The 23115-nt window shown below is 27.6% G+C and overlaps 1 protein-coding gene across 4 annotated transcripts in view; it reads right to left on the reverse strand.

The window, feature by feature from the left end:
* The window catches only part of LOC111035653 (eye-specific diacylglycerol kinase), a 233386-nt gene that overhangs the window by 176992 nt on the left and 33279 nt on the right, over positions 1-23115 (reverse strand). For 2 of the 4 annotated variants that reach the window (XM_022317350.1, XM_022317348.1), the window contains exon 1: positions 3646-4027. The exons of the other annotated variants lie outside the window; for them this stretch is intronic. The gene's annotated coding sequence lies outside the window, so the exon portion shown is untranslated. Of the gene's footprint in view, positions 1-3645; positions 4028-23115 lie in introns of those variants that run through there. 4 annotated transcript variants of the gene reach the window in all.

Below are 23115 nucleotides of genomic sequence, written 5' to 3' on the forward strand. Positions count from 1 at the left end.
ATATACATCAAAGTTTTTATGGTTAAGAGTCGAGTAAGAACTTGCACGGATTATAAAATATATAGTATAGTTTGTCAACTAGTGTACTCTTAACTGAAATTTCCTTTAGTAAATATCGGGTTTCAACATTTCGTATCTTAATTAAAATAAATGATTAGGAAGTATACAAGTAATATATAACACTAAGTATATTATAATATTTGATTTATACATTCAATAAAATGTAGTGAGCTAACTCAAATAAATAAAAATTGTACGAATAAAAAAGTATAATATTTATAAATATGAATTCGAATAGGTAATTTATAATAAAAAAAAAAGCTGTTTGTATTTAATGGATACCTACATTTCAGTATAAACAATAAACAAATTCAAATAAAATTTGATTGAATAAGTTATATAAATATATAATATAATATTATGTAATACAGTTGATAATTGTAAAATCACTATTCTTTAGTTAGGTACTATATTTAAATTTAAAATCAGTTTTAAAAATGTTTTCTACAATAATATTTAAGTAAATACAATAATATAATTAAAATATTATCACCCAAAATTTGTGTTTTCATTCCCGAAACAATTTATTATCAGAATGTATTTTGTATTATTTTAGCTATCTAGACAGTGTTAACTTAGAAAAATTAATTAACTGATAAAAGAAATATTTGATTTTTTAAACAATCATCGAGTACCAACCTAGTTTGTATAGAATCATTCAAATTCTACGTGACATAATACATAGGTGGAGAGAATTTAACTTAACCTTTAAGAATCATTTTTGGAATGACATTTTAAAGACTATATTATAATATTATACAAATAATATTTGTTTTCAATTAATGTTAATCTAATAAATGTAACATATTATACATAATAGTTTCCTTGAACATAATTATACTTCGAATTGTACATGGGTAAAAATGTTTCAACCTCAAAGCGTCACATACGATAATACAATTTTCATACATAAAATATTGATGGTCATTACTTTTTACAGCGAAGATATGGCATAGTGACATAATCTTAAAAGAAGCGTTTTTAATAAAAAAAAAATGATTTAAATTTTCATTATTTCGTTCAGGCACTAGATATTCCTAATTATATTAAAAATTAATGTAGATAGAAATTGATTCAGTCAATATTATATGTTATAATTTAGGTATAATATTGTCCCATTAGATTGTATTTATTTATACACATACTTATAAAATAACTTTAGATTAGTATTAAGAAATACAGGAATCGACAAAAATATACTAGTATCACTATATCTATTATGACTATCTCTATTACACGAATGTTATGTCCCATTCGGAACCAATATTTTGAAGATTTTTTTAAAAACACAAGTTACATAATAATATTTAAAATTACCATTTATACTCGTACTATAAATTAGTTTTGTAAGAAGAAATTCATTTTTAAATACATTTGCTGAATTTATATGGTTGAAACTACGGGGAGCGAAGAACCTTTTTATTTTTAGATTATTCGTACTTTTATCTTTCGTATTTTTTTTTCATTTAAAGCAATCTTTTCAGTTAAAAACCACAAAAGTTTTTATGCAGCGTCTACCAAAGAAGACTTTAAATTGAACACAGATAGAACTATAAAAATAGTGGAAAATCTGAACATGAAAAAATATACATAGAAACACATGACGTCAAATATCTCAACCATTTTTGTTAAAACCAAATTCTGCTAAAAACTGAATACTATATAGAATTCCTAAATTATCTTTGTTCTAGCACTGGTCTAAACTTAAATAACTGAGGATTGAATCATCATATTTTAATTAGTACAAAACATTCTGTACAAACAGAAAAAACTTAGCATATTTTAGGTATGTGTTTGAGTTTTGTGATAATAATATAGTTACGTTTTTAAGATTTAAAACAAGATTTTTGCAATACATTCTGATAAAATAAATTAAAATCATAAATCTCATTAGAAAAATTATATTTTCAGAGTACAAAAATTTTAAATATAAATTAATACTAATTTAGTTTGTATTATGTTGATTGGATAAATAACTTTTCTTCTACGCTTAGGAATATCAATTTCCATGTAAATTTATAATTTCACAATCAAAAAATAATATTCATCCATTCATTATAATATATGCGAACACTTAGGGTTGGTTTTAACTAAAAATATAGAATTAAACGATTAAAGAAATATTGTATAAAATGTTTTTCTTTAAAAAAAAATGTTTTCATTACAGTTGTATAGCTTTTGAAAATGTTTTTAATTATGTTTAAATTTAAATGGAAAATGGAAAAAAGTAAACAAAGGTATAGCAAGTTTTAATTATTTTGACCATACAAATATTCGAATCTTTTAAAAATCACTATTAGCTAAATTAAAAATCGTATTCGTACGTAAAATATATTTTTTAGAGTTATATAAACAATGGAGTACACATTTCTAAGTACTAAATCATAACATTTAGTAAATTATAACATTATATCCAACAACATTTATTTAGTGTTTGAGGAAATAAAATAAAATACCTTTATTTATAAAATAATAGTTGATTTTATTTCTGTTTAGTACACAAGTCCCTATTACTATACCTATTATTATACCTCAATTTCCTAAATGTTACGAGTAATTTTTATTGAAACGTTAATAATAAGTATAGAAAAAGAAAAAAAGTTTACCAAATTCCTACTTATTGGAAATCTTAATTCATATTAAATCAAAAATAATTCTTTTAAAGTTTATACAATATGAAGCACATTGAATAAAAACGATCATATACCTAGGTACTATATTATGACGTATTAACCGAATCGATAGCAACAGTTAAAATATAACCTATGTGTTATGTTTTAAAATTCCTGCAGGAGTTGTTTAATATTAGACAATAATAATTTTATAGTTCACGTATACACGAGTGAACAAAAATATACGAAGCCATGTTGTAAACGTACAAAAGCTGTGTGTTTAAAAATAATGTATAATAATTTAGTGGATAATATACTTTTTCAAACTCAAATTATTCAAATTATTTAAATATATGAAATTCACGTATTCAACAGAATTTAATTTTTCAAAAATCCGATTCAAATTATTAAATAACAGTGATAGAACATAACAATATGTGGGGTGATAATATAAATATAATATAATATATTATACATAATAGTACCTATACTTAATATGTAACTGTAGGACGTAGGTATATAGATACGGTTTGTTTTCAAAAATTACATAGTAATTTCATGAATCACGCGTACTTGAAATTTAATTGTTTGTATCTGATAACTGAAAAGTATTATTATTCATGAAGGTTGTCAGAAATTGTCTGTGAAAATAAATTTACTAACGTTGGTTTTATAATAGTCATGCTGGATAAGTTCTTTATAGAGTACCGATTATCGGGTAAATCGTGTGTCGAGTTTATCCGACAAAAATATTATATCACACTATGCAAATATCATACAACGACCCCCTAGTCACCACAAAAAAATACAAATCATGCAGTTGCCGAAAACCCTATATGAATAAACATTTTCTCGGTGCGTTTGAATTCAGTGTATTTTTTTTTTCATTATTATTACTTTTTTTTCGTTATTATAACAAATTTATCATTGTTGTTTTTGGTTTTACGTTAAGAAAATCAAATATTGTCGTAACCTTTTTATCCGGGGAGTGGTTGTCTCAAAATGTAGTCGGTGTTTCCATATTTACGACGTCGTTAAATCCGATTCCGTTTTTTTTTTCTTCGACTAAGATTCTTATTATTATATACTTTTATTATTATTGGTAGTAGTAGTAGTAGTAGTATTAGCAGTAGTATTACTATTATTATTGCTGTATAATAATAAAATTACAATCGAAAAAAAAAACAAAAACTGTGGCACGCGTGCCGCACACCCACAAACACTCTTTCACACGCACACACACACACACACACACACACGCGCGCGCGCGCATATAAATACACGCACACCGTTCACACCGGGTTTGCGGCGCAGCAACCGCGTCCGCGCGATACCGCGTTTGATCGACTACTGAGAGTGTCCTACGACGGCGACGACGACGACGACCACTGCTATAATAATAATAATATTTCTACTCCGGTGGCGTCGTCGTCGGCGCGGTTGTTCAGCTCCGAAAGTGTGGAGCCGAGACATTGAAGAAGGTCGTGTACGCAACATCACGAGTTATTATAATATTATTATATTATATCAGTGCCTGCCTAAGTGTAATAATATCGTTTTGAAAATTACCACACGCATGTACGCAAAAAATGTTCAGCTACGTCCAACAACACGGTAACGTGGTTAATCGTGAGGTAACCTAACCCAACCAACCAATCACAACGAAGAATCTAAGCGAACTTGTAGGCATTGTGGAAACCCGCCTTTATCCGCCATATTATTTGAACCATAACAACGAAACCACAGACATATGACAATATTTTCAAACGAGGTTCGTTAATATTTATTATTGATAATCACAGTCTTTTGTGTAACCTGCCTTTTAAATGATATAGCTGAACCCCGACCTCGAGTCCTGATATACATACCTAATATAGTATCATAAAATAATAATTATAATAATAGTTCTGTTCGATCTCAGACATTAGCGAAAAAACACATAATAATTATTACAATATTATTATACATCGTTATATAGTCTTCAATCGTCATCAATCATCGACGTATTATTTCACGAAGTGTAGGTAACATTGCAACCATCATTATTTACTATTATATTTGTATCTTTTTAAGTCTCGCAAATAACCACGCTCATCTGTTTCCAGGAGGAACAAATCTCTATCTGATCTGCAGCAGCTGGTCTATCCACCATCGACCCGGATGTGTGAAACACACGTCCTCAACCAATATGCTACCATTCAGAAAAATAAAAATTGTCCCTCAATATAAGCCTATAGTAATATGGCATATAAAGTAAACGGAATTTGACGCTGATACTATACAAAGTGATTCAACCAGCGTGCTAACCCACCCTTCTTCTATTATTTAATAATACTTCATAATATTTATTAAAGTTTTGAATTTTGAATTTTGGAGTATACTTTAAAAAACATGTTTTCATAAAATACTTTAATTTTTAACCATTAAAACAACACTATTCTGAGGCGATACAAGATTATATTTTTCAAATGAAAACAACATCGCTTACATTAAATTGTAAGGCCAGTGATTTTTTTATGAAGCGCTTATTATTTTCAGACAATTTTTTTTAAATAACTTATAAAATATTTAAACATTAATATGAATTGCCCACTTCAATTTTCAAATCATTATACTTTACACAATAATAAATAACTCAGAAACAACTCGTCCCAATTTTCATATAGATAGGTACAATTATAGGTGCATCGATATATTTAAAGTAATCATCTGCTTAAATGGATTAAGTTACACGAACAATCCAAGAGTCTTAAAATATTAAAATTAGAAATACTTAAAAATGCCAATATAATCAGAACTTAAATAAACATTACATTATTGAAACAGAAAAGGGTATAAATATCACCCTGTATAATATGAGTAGGTACAGTGCCTACTCGGAATTCCGGAGTACAGTGTTTTTAGCCGCATTTGAAGGGAGCGCGTGGTTGTTAGTGCCGGGCGCCACCGGTCGTGCATGTCGTTCGACCGGAAACGAAATAGCTATTCTACGAAATAAGACCAGAGGGTCACAAGGGGTGAGGAGGGGGACCTGTTGGATCGTTTGCGTTGTTTAAACATCACCGAAACTCGAGAAGAATTGGGTTGATTTGTCATTATCTTCCACAAGTGGTCGTCACAACATAACGTAAACATAATATTATATATTAAGCGTTTATAGGTGCTATAAGTAGTAGGTAGTGTAGTTCAATTACTTACATATGTTATAATACGTTTTGTAAAAGGACTAACGGGAGTATAAAAGAAAGAATCAATATCTAGTATAGTAAAAACAAACCTAACCTAATAAAAAATAATGTGTTTATCTTCCATACATTAATTTATAGTAATAATATATTACAAATTATCTCCGGCCAACTAAAACAATTTAATAATGCACTTTTAACAGCGAAGACGACCACTGGCTCTACATTTCACCATGTAGGGGTACATTATAATAATATAGTTTATTTCACGTCTAAAATATTATATTATGTAGTCCACTTAAAAGTCGCAAAGACACTACTGTCGTTTGGACGGGAAAAGTTCTAATTCAAGATAATATATTATGGTCTCCTAGTTTCATACTTTATTTTATTTTATTTTATAACAGTTACATTACTGATTAGATAGACGGCCTATATTGAACTTTGATAAATGCCAGTACCTTTGATTGTCAATTCAAAGTTAAACGATACGAGGAGTACATAATATACTTAAAATATTAATAATTCAATAAACCATTTTCCAGAAACACCGTTGCTGTTTGGACACTAATCCCACTTATATATATTTATAAGCTCCCGGGGGTTTGAAATAAATCATAATTTTTTGAGTAACAATCAAATACATGATTTTATATAACATAAATATATATAGAGAGAGAGCCAGAAAAGCGATATTTACATTTTAAAACAATAAACTCTTGCAATAATCAGAGAAAAACAGTTACTGTGCAGAATCAATAGCTTTTTGCCTCGTTCATAAAATCATCGGATAGTTATGGATGTTTTAATATAATAAGAGAAAAATAAAGTAATATTGATACAAGTATAGAAAATTAAATAATGAAAACATTCATGATAAATAAATATTTAAAATCTGAAAAAAAGATTAAATTTATTACAAAAACAAGACTGCGAGGATTTCGATCTATTTCTATGTTTTAAAAATGTACGAAAAATGTTGTAATAAAATAATGTTTTTCAATATTTTCATTACAATATTGTATACTATAATATGACCTATATACCTAATAGATAGTTTTTAATTTACTTTACGAGTACACCTATACTACCTAATATAGCCATATGAGTATAATTCATTATTTTATAATAATATAAAAACAATGCAATGGATTTCATGCTCCTGTATTGTTATAAGAATATTATGATAGAAACTCAACTATTAATTATAGTTGTAAACTTAATTAAAATAATTAAATGTACACATATCAATTGGAATGCATACTACTACATACTATCCACAAATAATTTACGCTTTGTGTTGTACTCGTATATGAATTAATATTGTAATGTAAATTAACTTTATTCCTTCAACAATAATCAAACATAATAATATACAATTATTATAGTGTATATTGTAATAATATTACTATTGGATTCGCTTAATATTTACCAAAGGCTTTCGAGTAAGCTGTCTCGTACGTCAACTATGTTATGAAAAGTCAATGTTTTTATTATCCGTTCAAACACACCACAAAGCATAAATCAACATTAAGCACAACGCATTTCATGTTTATGTTCAATACATTTAATTCGGCATGTAGTAGAGGTAGCTATTAGAAAAAAATGAACTTGATAAATTATTCTCATTTATATTTTATTTTTTTTAAGTGATAACTCTAATATCTATTGCGTCTATGGTTACAACAAAAATAAAATAGATTAATTTTAATAAAGTAATCTTATTTAATATTAATTTAGAAAAAAAAACAATAAGGAATATTAATTTATTTTTTGTGAGATGAACCCGACTGATACAGTTAAGATAGTATAAAATTAGTTTAATAATATGGCAATTATTCGTTGAAATAGTCTTCGATTAAATGTATTATTTAAACAAATAAACTCCAACACTCCCCTTGTCGATCACAAATTCGAAAACCTTACTTATTTGACTAAAGAAGAATAAATATTTTGCTTTCGTATTCCCTTTGATATTGCAAATACCAAAAAAATCAAAAATTACAGCTAGTACAATCAAAAATTTAATACAATATATTTATTCGTCCCACACAGTATTTGCTTATTTTTATCAAATCATATACACTGTCAAGATAATAATATTACGTATGTACAGTACACAATAAAGGTACATAATATTATGATTTATTGAGCATTCGAACCCTCCAAAACGACATAAATGCATAGATCGTATGCCTGTGTATGTATTCGTGTTTGTGATAATATCCAATATTTGCACAAAACATTTGAGATTTAAACACAACGATAAAATATGTACCTGCGAATTATTGTGGGTAAAACATTACAATACTAATTTGGAAACAATCAGCGTATTAATTATTTTTAGTTTATATGTTTACTATGAAAACAACAATACTGTGTTATACACGTATACAATAGGTAGCTATCTATTACAATGAGAAGGTGTGATGAGTATAATATTGTATTACGAGTAGTGGAGCGAGGATGAAGTTGTAGTTTTATATACTATACATACTATATAGTGATACAGCCACTTCGGAATCGTAATAGTGATGATAAATGGAGAAACGCATAGCGTAGGTACATTATACATGTTGTACCGCGATAACAACAGATTCGAGAATTTTTCCATCACAACTGATGCACTTGAGAATTTCAAACAGCATTAGAATTATGAGCAATGATATCACATCAACAGTCAACAGACAACAAGCTCATTTAATTAACGGGCGCAGTCAGCTTCAATAATGGCGTAGGCACGTAGTAGATATTACCATTTATTACTCAATGATATTACTTAAATAATACTGTATAATAATTACAACCACACTGTCCAGTCAACAGGCGATTCATATAATAACGCCATAAATTCTAGGATCCACGCAAACATAATATACAATATACATAGGTATATATGTATAGACTACAAAATGTCCTTACGTTATAAATTAGAATTTATAACTGAACACATTATCGAGTAAAATTATCATACACTAACTACTAATGAAAGGTATGCGATTGTGCTCCAAATGCAGTTAGAACAGATAATATAATATATAGGTCATAAGTTTGTAACTTATAATGCTTTAATTGTAATAGTTTCGACAAAGTTTAATATGATTATTGCACATAGTACCTATTTAGGCGCAAACACCATAATTTGTTATAAGTTGAATAATTTATTATTAGATTAATAACGAAAAAGATGAGGACAAAATATTATGGTCTGTAAAAAGTAGATACGTTTTATAAATCTGATGTTATTTTGCTATCAAGAATAGTTAATAATTTCAGTGATACACGTATCGTGTCAAACAGCATAATTAAAAATTAATATCTCATTATGATACTTGTGCATATAATAGAAAACTTGGCCGTTTAACGAAATTAAAATTTGTTCAACTTATTACAAAAGAACATCAAAATAGGTAGAAAGGTAGATAGGTAGGTTGTTGACATATTAAGTAACATCATATAACTATTATGTAAGAGAAATAGTTGAAGGATAATATTAGATGACGGATGATGATTAAAAGTTAAAACATGTGGCAATGTAGACAATTATGGATCTGAATAAATTATGAAAAAATACAAAAATAGTAATAGCCGTATATTAAAATAAATTGATCAATTACATTTTAGTATTTACTTAAACATTAAACAATCACAATCAATAATTATACAATTATATTATAAACAAATTGGCAAGAACAGCGTCAAACAGTTAATAGTTATAAAATATATGTTGAATATATTCAACTATTTTTATACTATTCATAACAACGGTAATATAATATATTCATATATTATTATATTAGGTTATATTGTTATTGTTCGTAAATTATAGTAACTAGTACCTATATAATACACTTGTTATATTAATAATATTCATTATCAAGCATTTATTAACTATAATACCGCCTATTCAAGACTTAGTTATTATACAATTTACTAGTATTAAGTCATACAATTGTTTATGTTTCATTTCAGAGTCATTCATATTCATCTTTACACAGAAAATAATAAGTATAATAATTATACCTAAGGTATAATATTTGTATAACGCACTCTTGTCAAATGTATTTTACCTTTTACATTTTAATAAGCATTCTAAGATGATATTATAATTGTTTAAAAGTACTTACTTCTATCAAAAGTACTTAACGAATATTTGGTATGTAATATATGTATCACTCACCTGAAAAAAAAACCAAACCAATTATACTATAACAATTGTGTAAAATGTCTATTAAATTAATTATAAATAACATCAATAGATTTTTATGGACAGTTTACGAGTAAATATAGAATAAAGAGTAATAATTAATGACAAAATAAAAACTCTCATGAATTAATAATAACAAAAGATAACGAATAATTTATGAAATTAAAATTATCCATCATAACTCTGTTAAAACTTTGTTCATCATAAACATTTTTTTCACGATTGGCCTTTATTTTGAACAAAAAAAATATAAAGGCATTACTATTATAATACTTAAATCAATAACCTATAGATAAGTTCATGTAAAAAAGAATAGACTAAACAATGGGTGTGGAGGGAAATGGGAGTGATGTTTTGTTTGAGTAAAACCTGCTAACTCTTGGAAAAATGAAAATAGTGCAATCTTTTAGCGGTATAATATGATCTTTTAAAGATCTATTTGGTCAGAAGCAACTCATAGATGAATTGTTATTCACAAACGTTTTAATAATAATAATAAAAAACACTCAAGTACTGACTACTCAAATTACAGAAACTCCTAACAATTGGATTGCAATCACATTACAATAGATGATTCTAGCGTTCTACATTATTCATTCGCTAATCTAATTATTAATTCATTAAGCACTACACAATATTATTATCACGACCTCTTAATATATTATTATTGTTTTAACTATTAATACCATCATAGGATTCATATAAAATCAATAATCGATTTATTTATTACATTTATTATTTTACTTTGTTAATATATTAATTTTACCATACCGTTTATAAAAAAAAATATGATATTAAAAATGATAATTCTACGAAATGCATATATAAAATATACTATAGTTGTTTTCCTGGTCAGTTCTTTCACTAATTATTTTTATGAACTACAACGTATACAGTTTTTTTTAAAAATATTTTTGTATGTGTGTACTGTGATTGGCCTATTACACTTCTGGGGTACGTTTTCGGTGAAATACTGAAAATGTCCCGATAAATGAATAAATAGGAAACCTGCAGTGTAATGGTATGTATCTTTGAAGGTGTTTATAATATTATGGAATAAGGTAAGTTGTTAATAATCAAGACAGTATATATAAGCCTTAACCAGGGTAAGTCGTAGTATTTTTTCACATTTCACTTTATATACATTAAAAAACATTGAGATACACTCTATATAATATTATACTGTCGACAATGAAATGTTAAAATGCTGAAAGGCACTATATAGACATATTTTCCGTGTACAGAAATATGTGACAGCTATAAGAAAATGGCGCTTATACTCGAGTAAAATTCTATTGATAAAGTTTAATTTTACTACGTTGCTCGAAAAACCCTGCACGAATAATTTAAAGTCCTAAATGTTAAACTATTCATGGTCGTAGTACCCTAGATAATTTTATAAGAGAATATGCAATTTTATATATTTTTCATTTGTGCATATAATATTACTTTTAAATTGTATACGCCAACAACCTATTAAATAATTTAGTAGTAAATTAAAAAAAATTAAACAGAAAAATGAAATTCCTCTCGAAAGAAGAGACGAAGTTGTATTAAATTGCCTCTGAATAGGTCATACACACTACACACATGGCCATCTAATGAAAAAAGATCCACCGAGAACATGTCATACCAACCTCAATCAAACATATTATTACCGAATGTAGAGACACACAAGAGGCCCGACAAAAATACTTAAATACAATATACCTGAACACCTTCATGACACCTGGGCTTCGACGAAGAATCCACCAAAAATATATTTTTACTTATGAAAGATATTGGATTGAATAATTTAGTTTTAATTACTTAAGTACTATATTATGTAAAACAAGCCAATGGTCATGTCATCAAGGTTTTCTTCTTAAATTAAAAAAAAATTATTACAATTGTTATTGTAGTTAGTAGTTAGTACTCATGTGTACATAATATAACAGTTGTATAATAATTTTATATTAACTTTAATGATCAAATTATGGACACGCGGCGTATAGAATAGGCAATTTAGGTACAGCACAGTAATACATTGTATCACATAATATCCTATAGAAAATAATATTATACAATTATATTATTTTTAAATGTATTTCAATCACAATTCATAATCAATCATAGTGTTGTTTTATAATATCCAAAATACACCAATTATAAAATTAGATCTGGATACAGTTATCTCCGGGCAAAGACTATCTACTAGGGTATAGGGTATATTATGGTCAAATTGAGGTGCACCAGGGCTAGATATAGTAGACACGTAGACACATAAAACATATTTTTTTCGTTACAATATTGCTCATTAAATAGGACGCAATAAAAATAAAATTGCACAAAGTAATGCATTTTTATTTATTCGTGTGGTGTACGCAGTTTCTTTTAATTTGATAGCTGCTATAACCTTCAAACCATGAAATAGCAAGTTTAGATTGTAATTATAAAATGTAAATCGGGCAAGTAGTACGAGCTAAAGTATATCGCAACTTAATAGCTACACAAATTTAGATATTATAGGTACGACCTACACTTTGTAATTCAATAAAAATACATTTAATTAAATTACTAGGTTTATCACCATGACACAGTGGTAACTATAGCGACGTGTCATAAGGACAGACGAACGCATAGCTTTCATGCTATTTTTCTTATATTGTTGAACATATTAATATTATATTTCTCAGTAGAACACCAATAGCTCACCACTACTAAGGCATTTATCATAGATTTATTATAATTCTGATTTAAAAATGTAGGTATTTCATCTTTACTCCACAGTGTAACGTAGAAAAAATACTACGCTCAAAATATAGTCTTTAGAAAGAGTACGGCCACCCTTATAAGCACGTCTCAGTCAGTAATCTGCGAACAATATATATAGTGACTGTAGCTATTACGACTGTGAATTGATTAACTTTTTATTTCAAATGTTCTATAGAAATAATCCTATTATATTGCGTCATTTGTATTTTTCTGTGGTGTAATATAGTCCAGACATTTTTTAATTCGGATCTAAAGTTTATTAATTAATGTAGTTTTTAATGAGAAGAGTACCTACTGTATTATTATATTTTACTCGATACATTAAATTGTATATTATGATTTAAAATATAAAAAACAGTTTGACGTAGTATAATATTATATTAATATTATACTCGTTTACCTGCTGCCTATATTATTTAAATACCATATACTCTGCAGACACCACGTCACCACTCGAACACTTTCACCCCATAGTCTGCATGAACGTAATAACGTAATTGTTAAGTTCATAATAGTTTTGAAAAGTTTAATTTATTTAAACTACACGCATAAATTAAGGTAAATGATCACTCTTTCATTAAAATTATGCTTATAAGTTGTTATATTTTGTCATTTTGAGTACTTTATTATAGTTTAAAAAGTTTAAGTATAGATCTGGGTTTCCTAAACCCTTTTAATTTACTGCTTTTCGAAAATGAAAAATTGTCCTTTCGTACTTTTTTTTCGTTTAATAATACAGTTTGGTCAAACAAGACAATAATATTTAAATTAAATTGTATTATAACTGGTATAACATATTATATATTACACATTTTAAAGTCGTATGTCTTTATTGAGTATATTAGTTAAATTTTATTAATCCGGGTCACATAACGAAATAATATAATATTATATGATGGATAAACATTTCCGTTTATCAGTCGCTTAATTTGATAAATTACTTAAATTTTAAAGCAAATAGAATTGTTACTCGGTGGCCCCTCAGAATTCTAAGGACTACCAACGTATAAACACCTGTGGTGAATTTATACAAAAAAAGAATCTTGTATATGAAGTGCGGGTATATACAAGGTAGGTCAATTGGCTATAGTTTATACAACAATTTTTTTTTAAATTTAATATTTTTATTATTTATAAAGTAGGTATTTAAATCTTTTAATTCTTTTAGTTATAGTTATAACCTATAAGTCATTCAATAACTATTATATTTATTGATATAAATATATGTAACTAATACATATATTTAAAAAATTTAAAAAATGGGGTATTTTAATAACTTATAAATACCGTACTTAATATTTATCCTTCAAGAAATAAAAAAAAATCATGACTATGACTTATTATTTTTCACGCTATTGAAAATAAAGGATTGACAAAAGCTTAGTATGATATGTATATTGTACAATGTATAAGTGAAGATTTGTTGTTAGTTTGTAAACGGTACATTTAAAGATGAAGGTTGAAATATTTTATTAAAAACAATGTTATTTTACGAAGATGTCGGTAATACATAAATGTTGTATGATATCCTTATATTCATACTGAGGTGTTACTTGTTTTAATACGAGTGGTTAAACACTGTACCAGGTAACTTTTTTTCAGCTACAGCTAATTGAAAATAACTTCAAGTTAAAAGAAAAGAATGAAAATTATTAGAGCTATAATCAAGAAAATCGAGTATTTTGAGTGAATGAAGAATATAAGTGTTATGACAGTTTGAAGAAAATTTTTTTTTGTACATTTGAGAATTTCATGTTTTCAAGGTTCGAGTTACCACGAGAAGACTTTAAAATGAAAAATAGAGAAAATAAATATGTATCATGTCAGCTCATGTAACTCAACTTATGTTTCAACTTCTTAGACAGGTTACGTGATATAATTCCAACAATGTACATTTGATATTCGTCTAGTATGTTTTATTATTGCATTTTATTTTTGAAAAAAATGTCTGTTGTTCTTACAGGCAAAGCTTTTGAATAAATAGATAATAGGTAGAAGTAAATAATTCCACTTTAGCAAGACAAATAAAAACATTCAAATGTTTGGTCTTGAAAAATGTATTAAATAATGTATGTACATGTATGTACTTATAACATTTAAATATCAATCATTGTTCGAGTAGCAATTTTTATAAGTGCATAAAACCACATAGGTACATTAACATTTCGATCAATATGTTACAATAATAGACGCTAGTTAAATATGTACATATTTAATAGGTAACAAAAGTAAAATATACAAAAAATATTAGTTATTGGATGTTATTCTAAATGTAGAGCATACATTAAGAATTTGTTAAATATATTTAATATAATTTTACATTCGTATTAGTCAATTTAAAATTAAAAAGTTAAATTATTTATTAAGTACTTTAATTTTTAAAATATTTAACTTAGACAGATTAAATAATTCATCACACAGTGTCTAAAACAGTTATAATACCAAGAAAAGGCAAATTTATAATCTACCCACCCCCTTTGAACAGAACACATTCTCATCACTCGAGTCCACCTCAAGGCCAAGGAAAATACACCTCAATACTCAGCTTGCGATACACATCAGTCAAATACATCTTTTCAAATTCTGAAAATATACGAATCAACACGCTAATATGTATTTTCAGAACCTCGCTGAGAACCTCTGACTTTCATCAAAAGCAATCTATATCCCCATGAAAGGTATTAAAAAATTTAATTGCTATCAACTAGTTTTAAATCTTAAATAAATAAAGGAAATAATGTATTTTAATTAGCTAAGAACCTTATAATTTATTCCATGAGTATGTAAAAATAAAAATAAATCATACTATCATAATATGTATATAGATCAATAGAAAGATAATATAATAGATAATAGATACAATTTAAATAGTCAATATTTAAATTGTTTGATAGGTAGCAAATAGTAGTTATCGGTATAGTTTTAATTATTTTATAAGAATATATTATGTGTTTCATTTTTAATTAAATATTTCGCTAAATACCAAAATTTGTTTTTTCTTCTATAATAAATAAAATAGATAATAGTACCTATTGTATAAAATAATATTAAATTATTGAGATCCGAACGAGAAACTTCTTCGAGTTTTCATAAAGATGCCTAAAACGTATTAATATTGAAAGAAACAAATAAAATCAATATTTTAAATAGACTCCGAATAGGCCACGTGTGGTTGACCTTCTATAGGTGTATCACCTCATGATTAGATCGGAACCAGACCAATTATTCCTTACATGTGGAGAAATAATCACGTTCAAACACTTAATTTGCCGAAACTACAGCAGGGACATCAGAGCCAACCTCTAAATTGCTGATAACCTCCAAGAGGCAGAAACCCCGATCCAAAAAATATCAAATTCATTTTTGAATTCTTAAAATTAGTAAGTCTGTATAACCTAATTTAATATCAATCTGATAATAAATGTAGAACCTAATATTATGTACTTTTTCTGTGTAGATTCTCTAAACATTTCAAAAGTCAATAATCGTTGTTGTTGTGGCTTCAATGTACACACAAAAAAAAGTAATAATAATAAGCCAATACAAGGTAAATCCATCACCGTCATTAATGTGATTTTCATGGGGAAATAAAATGCACGAACAGGACATCGATTGTTCAATTATATTTTTTTTTCGTACTTTAGAATTTCAAGCGAGTAACCATTGGTGACCGGTATTTTGCAAACCGTATATTGTCCACGGAAAGTGAAAACAATATGCTACCTCCATGTAGGCTGTTAATCCACGCAAAACTTTGCAGCGATATGTGTTGGAGCATGGTGTTCCTTAAACACAATAAAACATCAGGGTCACGCGTACAAAGAAAACACTTTTGTTGATTCGACAGACGTTTAATGATATCAGTCGAGCTAGACGATGATGAGCCAAAGAGAAAAGCACAAATGCCCTGCAAGCGTGCAGGATAAGGAGTTACACGTATGTAAGGTTGCCATGACAATCGAGAGTGCTGACGTCACATCTGTCGAAAGTCACCCTACCCCTTCCCCCAACGGCCCTTGTACCCGCGATAGTACTCCTCCGACGAACACTCGCCCATAGTCAACCATCCCCACTAACCCATTCTCCAACCCCATTATATTATCATCCCCAACGCCGTTGTTATAACAGCACAATTTCTAATTTAAGTCGAAGTACGAGTATTGTTATTACTATTATGATTTAAATTCTGAATGACCCAGCAATATATTCTTAATGAATCCACAATAAGCGCCATACAATAATGTACTCGTATATTATCGTATAGCCATGTAGGTAAACATGATATAAAATAAAATACTCTGGTCACGGCAACCATGAGATCAGGGGTGTCAACAAAGAGGTGATTTAAGTTTCAGATCCTTCATTGAATTTTTTTTTTTTTTGTTATACATTTGTATGAAATAATGGTTTTTTTAAGCTTAAAAATGTATTATGGTTCATATATTCATATACGTTTAATTTATTTCATCAAAATAAAAATGTCCCATATTATAATAATGCGTACAGCGAATATTTGCGAATTGTATGTAATTCAACTTCCTAGACCTACTCCATAGTCTATAATTTATATTATAGTATGTAATAATATTATATATACACGATATAGATTTATCATAATACGTGGACAACATTATAATATCTAATCGCCCTTCCATCAAGTTCACACTAATTAATAAATAAAAGCGTAAATTAACTATTGTTATTTTTAGACATTTATAAATATCATAAAAAACCAATTTTTTGTACACAGCAAGGTTAGTTTTTTTTCCCATGGACCCCCGTTTGACAACACAAAAGTTATTCCACTGATGCAGGTATATACTTATAAAGGATCACGGGTTATAGCGTGCACGTGCTGGTTGTCGACGAAATCTATTAGACTTACGCGGTCGTCGAGCCTTGACCTTCACTACGATTTATAATGTATATATATATATACATAATATGTAATATATATTATATACATCACCTTTAATAGTTAACGTGCAGGACACGGGACCACCGCCGATTTCATTTCGCTCGTGTCAGTCATTTTGACCGAAAAATCTCATAAATAATCAAAACCCGTGACGTTTTTAAAGGCTACTCGAGGCTAAGAGTCAGAAATCCAGAATGATATGTACATAATAAATAACGCTCGTTACTAGTATTGGATTATTTCCAAAACAACTCCTTTACCTTTGAAAAGTGTAAATATTATTAGCCATACATGGTGTGAAAAAAGCAATAGTTTAAGTCAATTATAGTTTGTCGTACATTTTTGTTTTATTTTGTACCAAAATATAAAACAATATAATAGAATTCATTAAAAACGTAGATATTATATTTCTAAAAGCGTTTAATGCCTAAAATATCCATTATGCTGCTTAAACTGATTGTTGTAAATAAATTAGATTCCATAAAAAAATCTTTAAAACAGTGCATTAGTGCAATGCATACCGAAAATATTTTGACAACTATCCTATGAAAAAAATATACATATATACTTATACCGGATGTTTGTTATAAAGCTCAACGCTAATTATCACAAAAAGTAGTAACATTTTTAGAAATATAAGTTTTTTTTTTACATATTTAAATTATATAAATATATAATATTTGCTTATATTTTAAGCATATATTCGTATTACAGACAAAATATATTCATACGCAACATATTACTTTATCACTATTAATCAACTAATCGTTTGGTTATCAATTTTTATGTGTTGAAATTCTAAGATTTAAATTTGTATATGTAAAGTCTAGGTAGCTAATATCTACTAAGAAAAATTAAAACGTATAGAATAATAATGGTATGAATATTAAAAAAAAATGTAATTCTTTTTCATAAAACGTTCCAACGAAAATATAATATTATTAAATTTGCAACCTTTGTTTGGGAAAACACAAAATACTTATTTGAGATACAATAACAAAGAAACTTACGTAATTGGCTAAAATGTAACAATAACAAAAACATACCTGAAACAAACAAAACAATGTATATTTATTATAATAAATCAAATGCATTTAAGTAGCAGTTAAATTCAATAATATTATTTAATTGTATTATGAATGTTTATGAAAGTTGTAGGTATCAAAAAAATATAATAATTGAATTCTAATAAAAACACCTAAAATACGTCAAGAAAACATTCAAAATAAACTCAAACTAACTTAATAGTAAATATATATTAAAAAAATACATTTATATAATTATTTTGAGGTTTATTAAACATTTGAAGTATCGTAATACTAATAACTATTATAGTTTAGCCGTACAAAACTTTTCTTAGTGATCGAAAGGTTGTGTTTTAAACTTTTAAATTTAACTCAAGTCATCTAAATCCTTCTTCAATATAACAGAATAAACTATTTTAAACTGCAGTTAATTTGAATCACATCTTTCAACCTACATTGTATACTTTTTTATTTCATTGAAAAGGCTTTATTTGTACTTTATTTGTTCTTTCTTCAATTCCAATATTCGGTCACAAATTTCAGTTTCAGATACATTACCGGTAATTTTACCAGATTTTTAAGATCAAGCTCCATGCACTTAACCAATTCAAAAACCAAAACGATTTAAATTGGACACAAAAACAAATAGTTCGTTTCGAATAATATCAAAATGATAATATCTAAGAATCCTATAAAATGTGCAATAAAATATGATGCACATTTTGCTCTTGTTTTCTATTCAACTCGTTTTAATTTTAAAATTCATACAATTTATAATATATAATGTATAAATAGGTACTAATATGTTGTTTGTATATTTCCAAATAATTGTTCATCAGAAGCGTGACATTTTAAATGTTTCAATAATTTTAACTTGTAACGTCTATTATGATAATATCGATATGACTCAAAAATTATAATAATGATTTATATTAGACTTTTTATATTGACCGCTATCAGATTGGATAAAATAATAGTAATTATATTGTTCATACTTAAAACCAATGTATGTGTTACGGTAAAAGTACGGATAGTGGTAAAACCTAGAATTTACCGGTAAATCCTAGATTTTACCACTATCCGTACTTTTACCGTAACATATATATTGTTATCATAATTTATACTCCCTTATTTTTAAACAGTTGTCTCAATAATATGGGTACAATATATTTTTGTGATTTTGGTGTTTTACGTTATTGTACACTAGAACTGTCCATTATTAAACTTTTAATAATAAGATTATTTCGAATTTCTAAAAGAGGAAATTCTCTAGAATACTGTTTAAGTATAGTTTATTCAGTTAAATGTAAAAAAATGTATTGATTTGTACCTTGACATCTTCTAATCTAATGTAATTGCATTAGAATAAAATAATTTAATAAAATATCGAAAATACATAGTCATGATTTTTTTTACAAGCGTTTGAAGTTCAAATGTTGATTAAATTGTATATTGAAATATAAAATAACGTTTTTTCTTATAATGGTTTTAGGTATTTTGTTGTAATTTAAAAAATATTAACTGTATAGATACTGAAACTTTTCTCCATTATGTGTATTATTATTTTCTATAAACTGATTTTCAATTACCTTTTCAAAATATTTAGATCAATTTTGAGCTATTTATACCAAAACTCTATTCACGCTATTTTACGGGACGTTGGTAAGTATTGAGCTTACAATTTTGAATTTAGTAACAATAATTATAATAATAATTATATCACACAAGCAACATAATGTTATAATGTATAGGATATTTTTTGACAAATTAAGTTAGTTTAATCCACAGTATTACGAATGAATTAAAATATACGAAAAATTAATTTTTTTAACACTATTAATATCATTTAGGTATTTAGTATCCTTTAAAATAGAGGTTAACACAACATCTTTTTCTAACAATCATATTTTGTCCACCATGATTAAGTATATATATTTTGTTATTATTAATACTAGACAGCAAAGGTCATTGGGATTTACAGGCAATATTTAAAATAAAAGATTAAACATCTTGTGCAATAATTAATTTTCACCCAATGGCCTATGGTGCAGCGGGTTCCTACTAAAAATAAATAAAAATAAAATAATTAGTTTTTACAATTTATTTATTAATTTTGACGAGAAGATAATTAATAAGTCGGCTATTGATTGAGCTGTGTTAGGGAATTTCTAACCGAATAATTATATTATTCAGCTTTAAATTCACACTTAACTCCTCCATTACAGTGATTCACTCAATGAAGAGATTTTTCAGACATTTTGGTATCTATACCTATAATGTATATTAGAGAAAGTTCCCTTCTTTTTAAAATCCCAGCTCAAAAACCGTACTCACAAACCATTAAAATAGACACCATTATATTGTATTATAACTATTTTATTGTATTATAGTATAATAGGTAAGTTATCAACGAAGTAAATTTAAAAATTTTTTTTTGTTATGGTGACGAAACTACTGTCAAGTGTCTTAAAGAATTCACATATTATAAAAATCGAGGCTATATTGTGTTTGCTACCTCCCCTTAATATATAATGACCGAATTCCTCATAACTATTACTATATTTATCCACATTCAGATATATTATTAAATATATTATATTTTACAGGTCCTATAGATAGTAATATAACCATATCACCTCAAACGAGTAGAATGGAGTTTTTTTATGTTATCCTTATAGCATTTCGAACACTCACGTATAAAAGTGTAATAAGGGTTGGCTTTTTTTTCCTTCTTCCTACAAATAGTCCAAACGCTATTATAGGTAGGAAGGGAAGAAGCCGATCGTTATTTGAAAAACGACAAGCCATTGTAACATTTAAAGGACATAACACGAATTGTCAACTCTGCAACAACGTATCATGTCATTGTGACTATATATAGTGTAACATAGACAAGAAAAATTAAGAAACCACATTTTTATTCAGCATGGTCATTCAATGTCACTGTCAAAGCGAGTTGTTGACAGCTCGTCTGTGGATTGTTTTATGTTTACAATATTTGGGGTCATTTCTTATTAAGATTTGTATAGCACGTGGTGGCTATCGGTTACTGTGTGTAATGTGTATGGTATAGGTGTATGGTGAAAACAAAAACCAGCCTCCGAGTAAAAATTAATTTAAATCATAGCTAAATCGTGGTTTTTCTCTGTTTGGAACGAACAGTGAAATAGAAATATAAGTACACAGTTGAAATATTATAAAATCGATGTATAAGTATTTTGCTTCGCTTAGACTAGAGCAGTCGACAATTGAACAAGTATATCACGTAAAGTGTTGCACGCTGCAGTGTTAGACAAAATACGGTGTGATAAACCAATGATTAGAAATTAATAATTTTCAATAGTTATAGTTTCGTTGAATTTTTCAAAATATTTAGGCCAACATAGTGTAGTCACATTGTAATGTATAAGATAGAAAAAAAAACAAAAACACTTATTGTGTATTTGTTAATACAGATTGTAAAAATTTCAAAAAAAAAAAAAAAGGTAGAACAATTTTTAAATATGTTTAATAATTATTAATCAACACAAAACTAAACAAAATAACATTGGATAACGATGGCAATCTCAACCATCGAGTCTGATTAATATCATCAAGTATAGTTTTTTGTAAATAATAAATTATTATTAATGTTAACATCAGTAAAACATCATTATCACGTAGTTCTGTGATCCGCGTATTACATTGTCTAGTAATTCTTCAATTCGAATGTTCATTTTCTTTAAACAATTAATATACATTTTAGACTGGACGTGCAACTATATAAACCTTCAATATCTTTATGCGCTCAAATAGTCAAGTGTATTTTGTCCACGACACTGCAGGTCGTTTCGTTTGCTGTCGGCGGATGGAAATGGAATTTCTGTTCGGCAAATCGTTAAATCCACCGCCGCGGGTCGAGTGATATATATTATTTATAATGCATATACACATTAATACGGGCTCGGAGCAGTATAAAGCGAAATCGTGTACACGAGACGTCACGAGTAGTATAACAAGAACGACGTCGTATGTATAACTTCGCACACCTACCATGGACGCGGTATACCGTAGTGGTACGGCGTGTACCGCTCCAGGTACGCGTGTCACGTGCACGTAATATATGCAGCGGGGACGATGCTGCGGCGAACTCGCGGTTTACGAGATGTGACACACTATGTAAGGCAGTAACGGCGTTTGATGTCGTTTCGATACGCTACTGTGAGGGGACGTCGGGCGGTTGGGGGTGTGGGCGACGAGGCGTATTCCCCCCCCCTCCTCTTAGCATTGCGAGTCGCTGTAATAATAATAATAATAATAATAATCGTTCTAATATTATAATAACAACAACATAATCCAATACCGAGTATACAAT

Source organism: Myzus persicae, unplaced genomic scaffold (assembly GCF_001856785.1).
Source record: "Myzus persicae strain clone G006 unplaced genomic scaffold, MPER_G0061.0, whole genome shotgun sequence".
NCBI lineage: Eukaryota > Metazoa > Arthropoda > Insecta > Hemiptera > Aphididae > Myzus > Myzus persicae.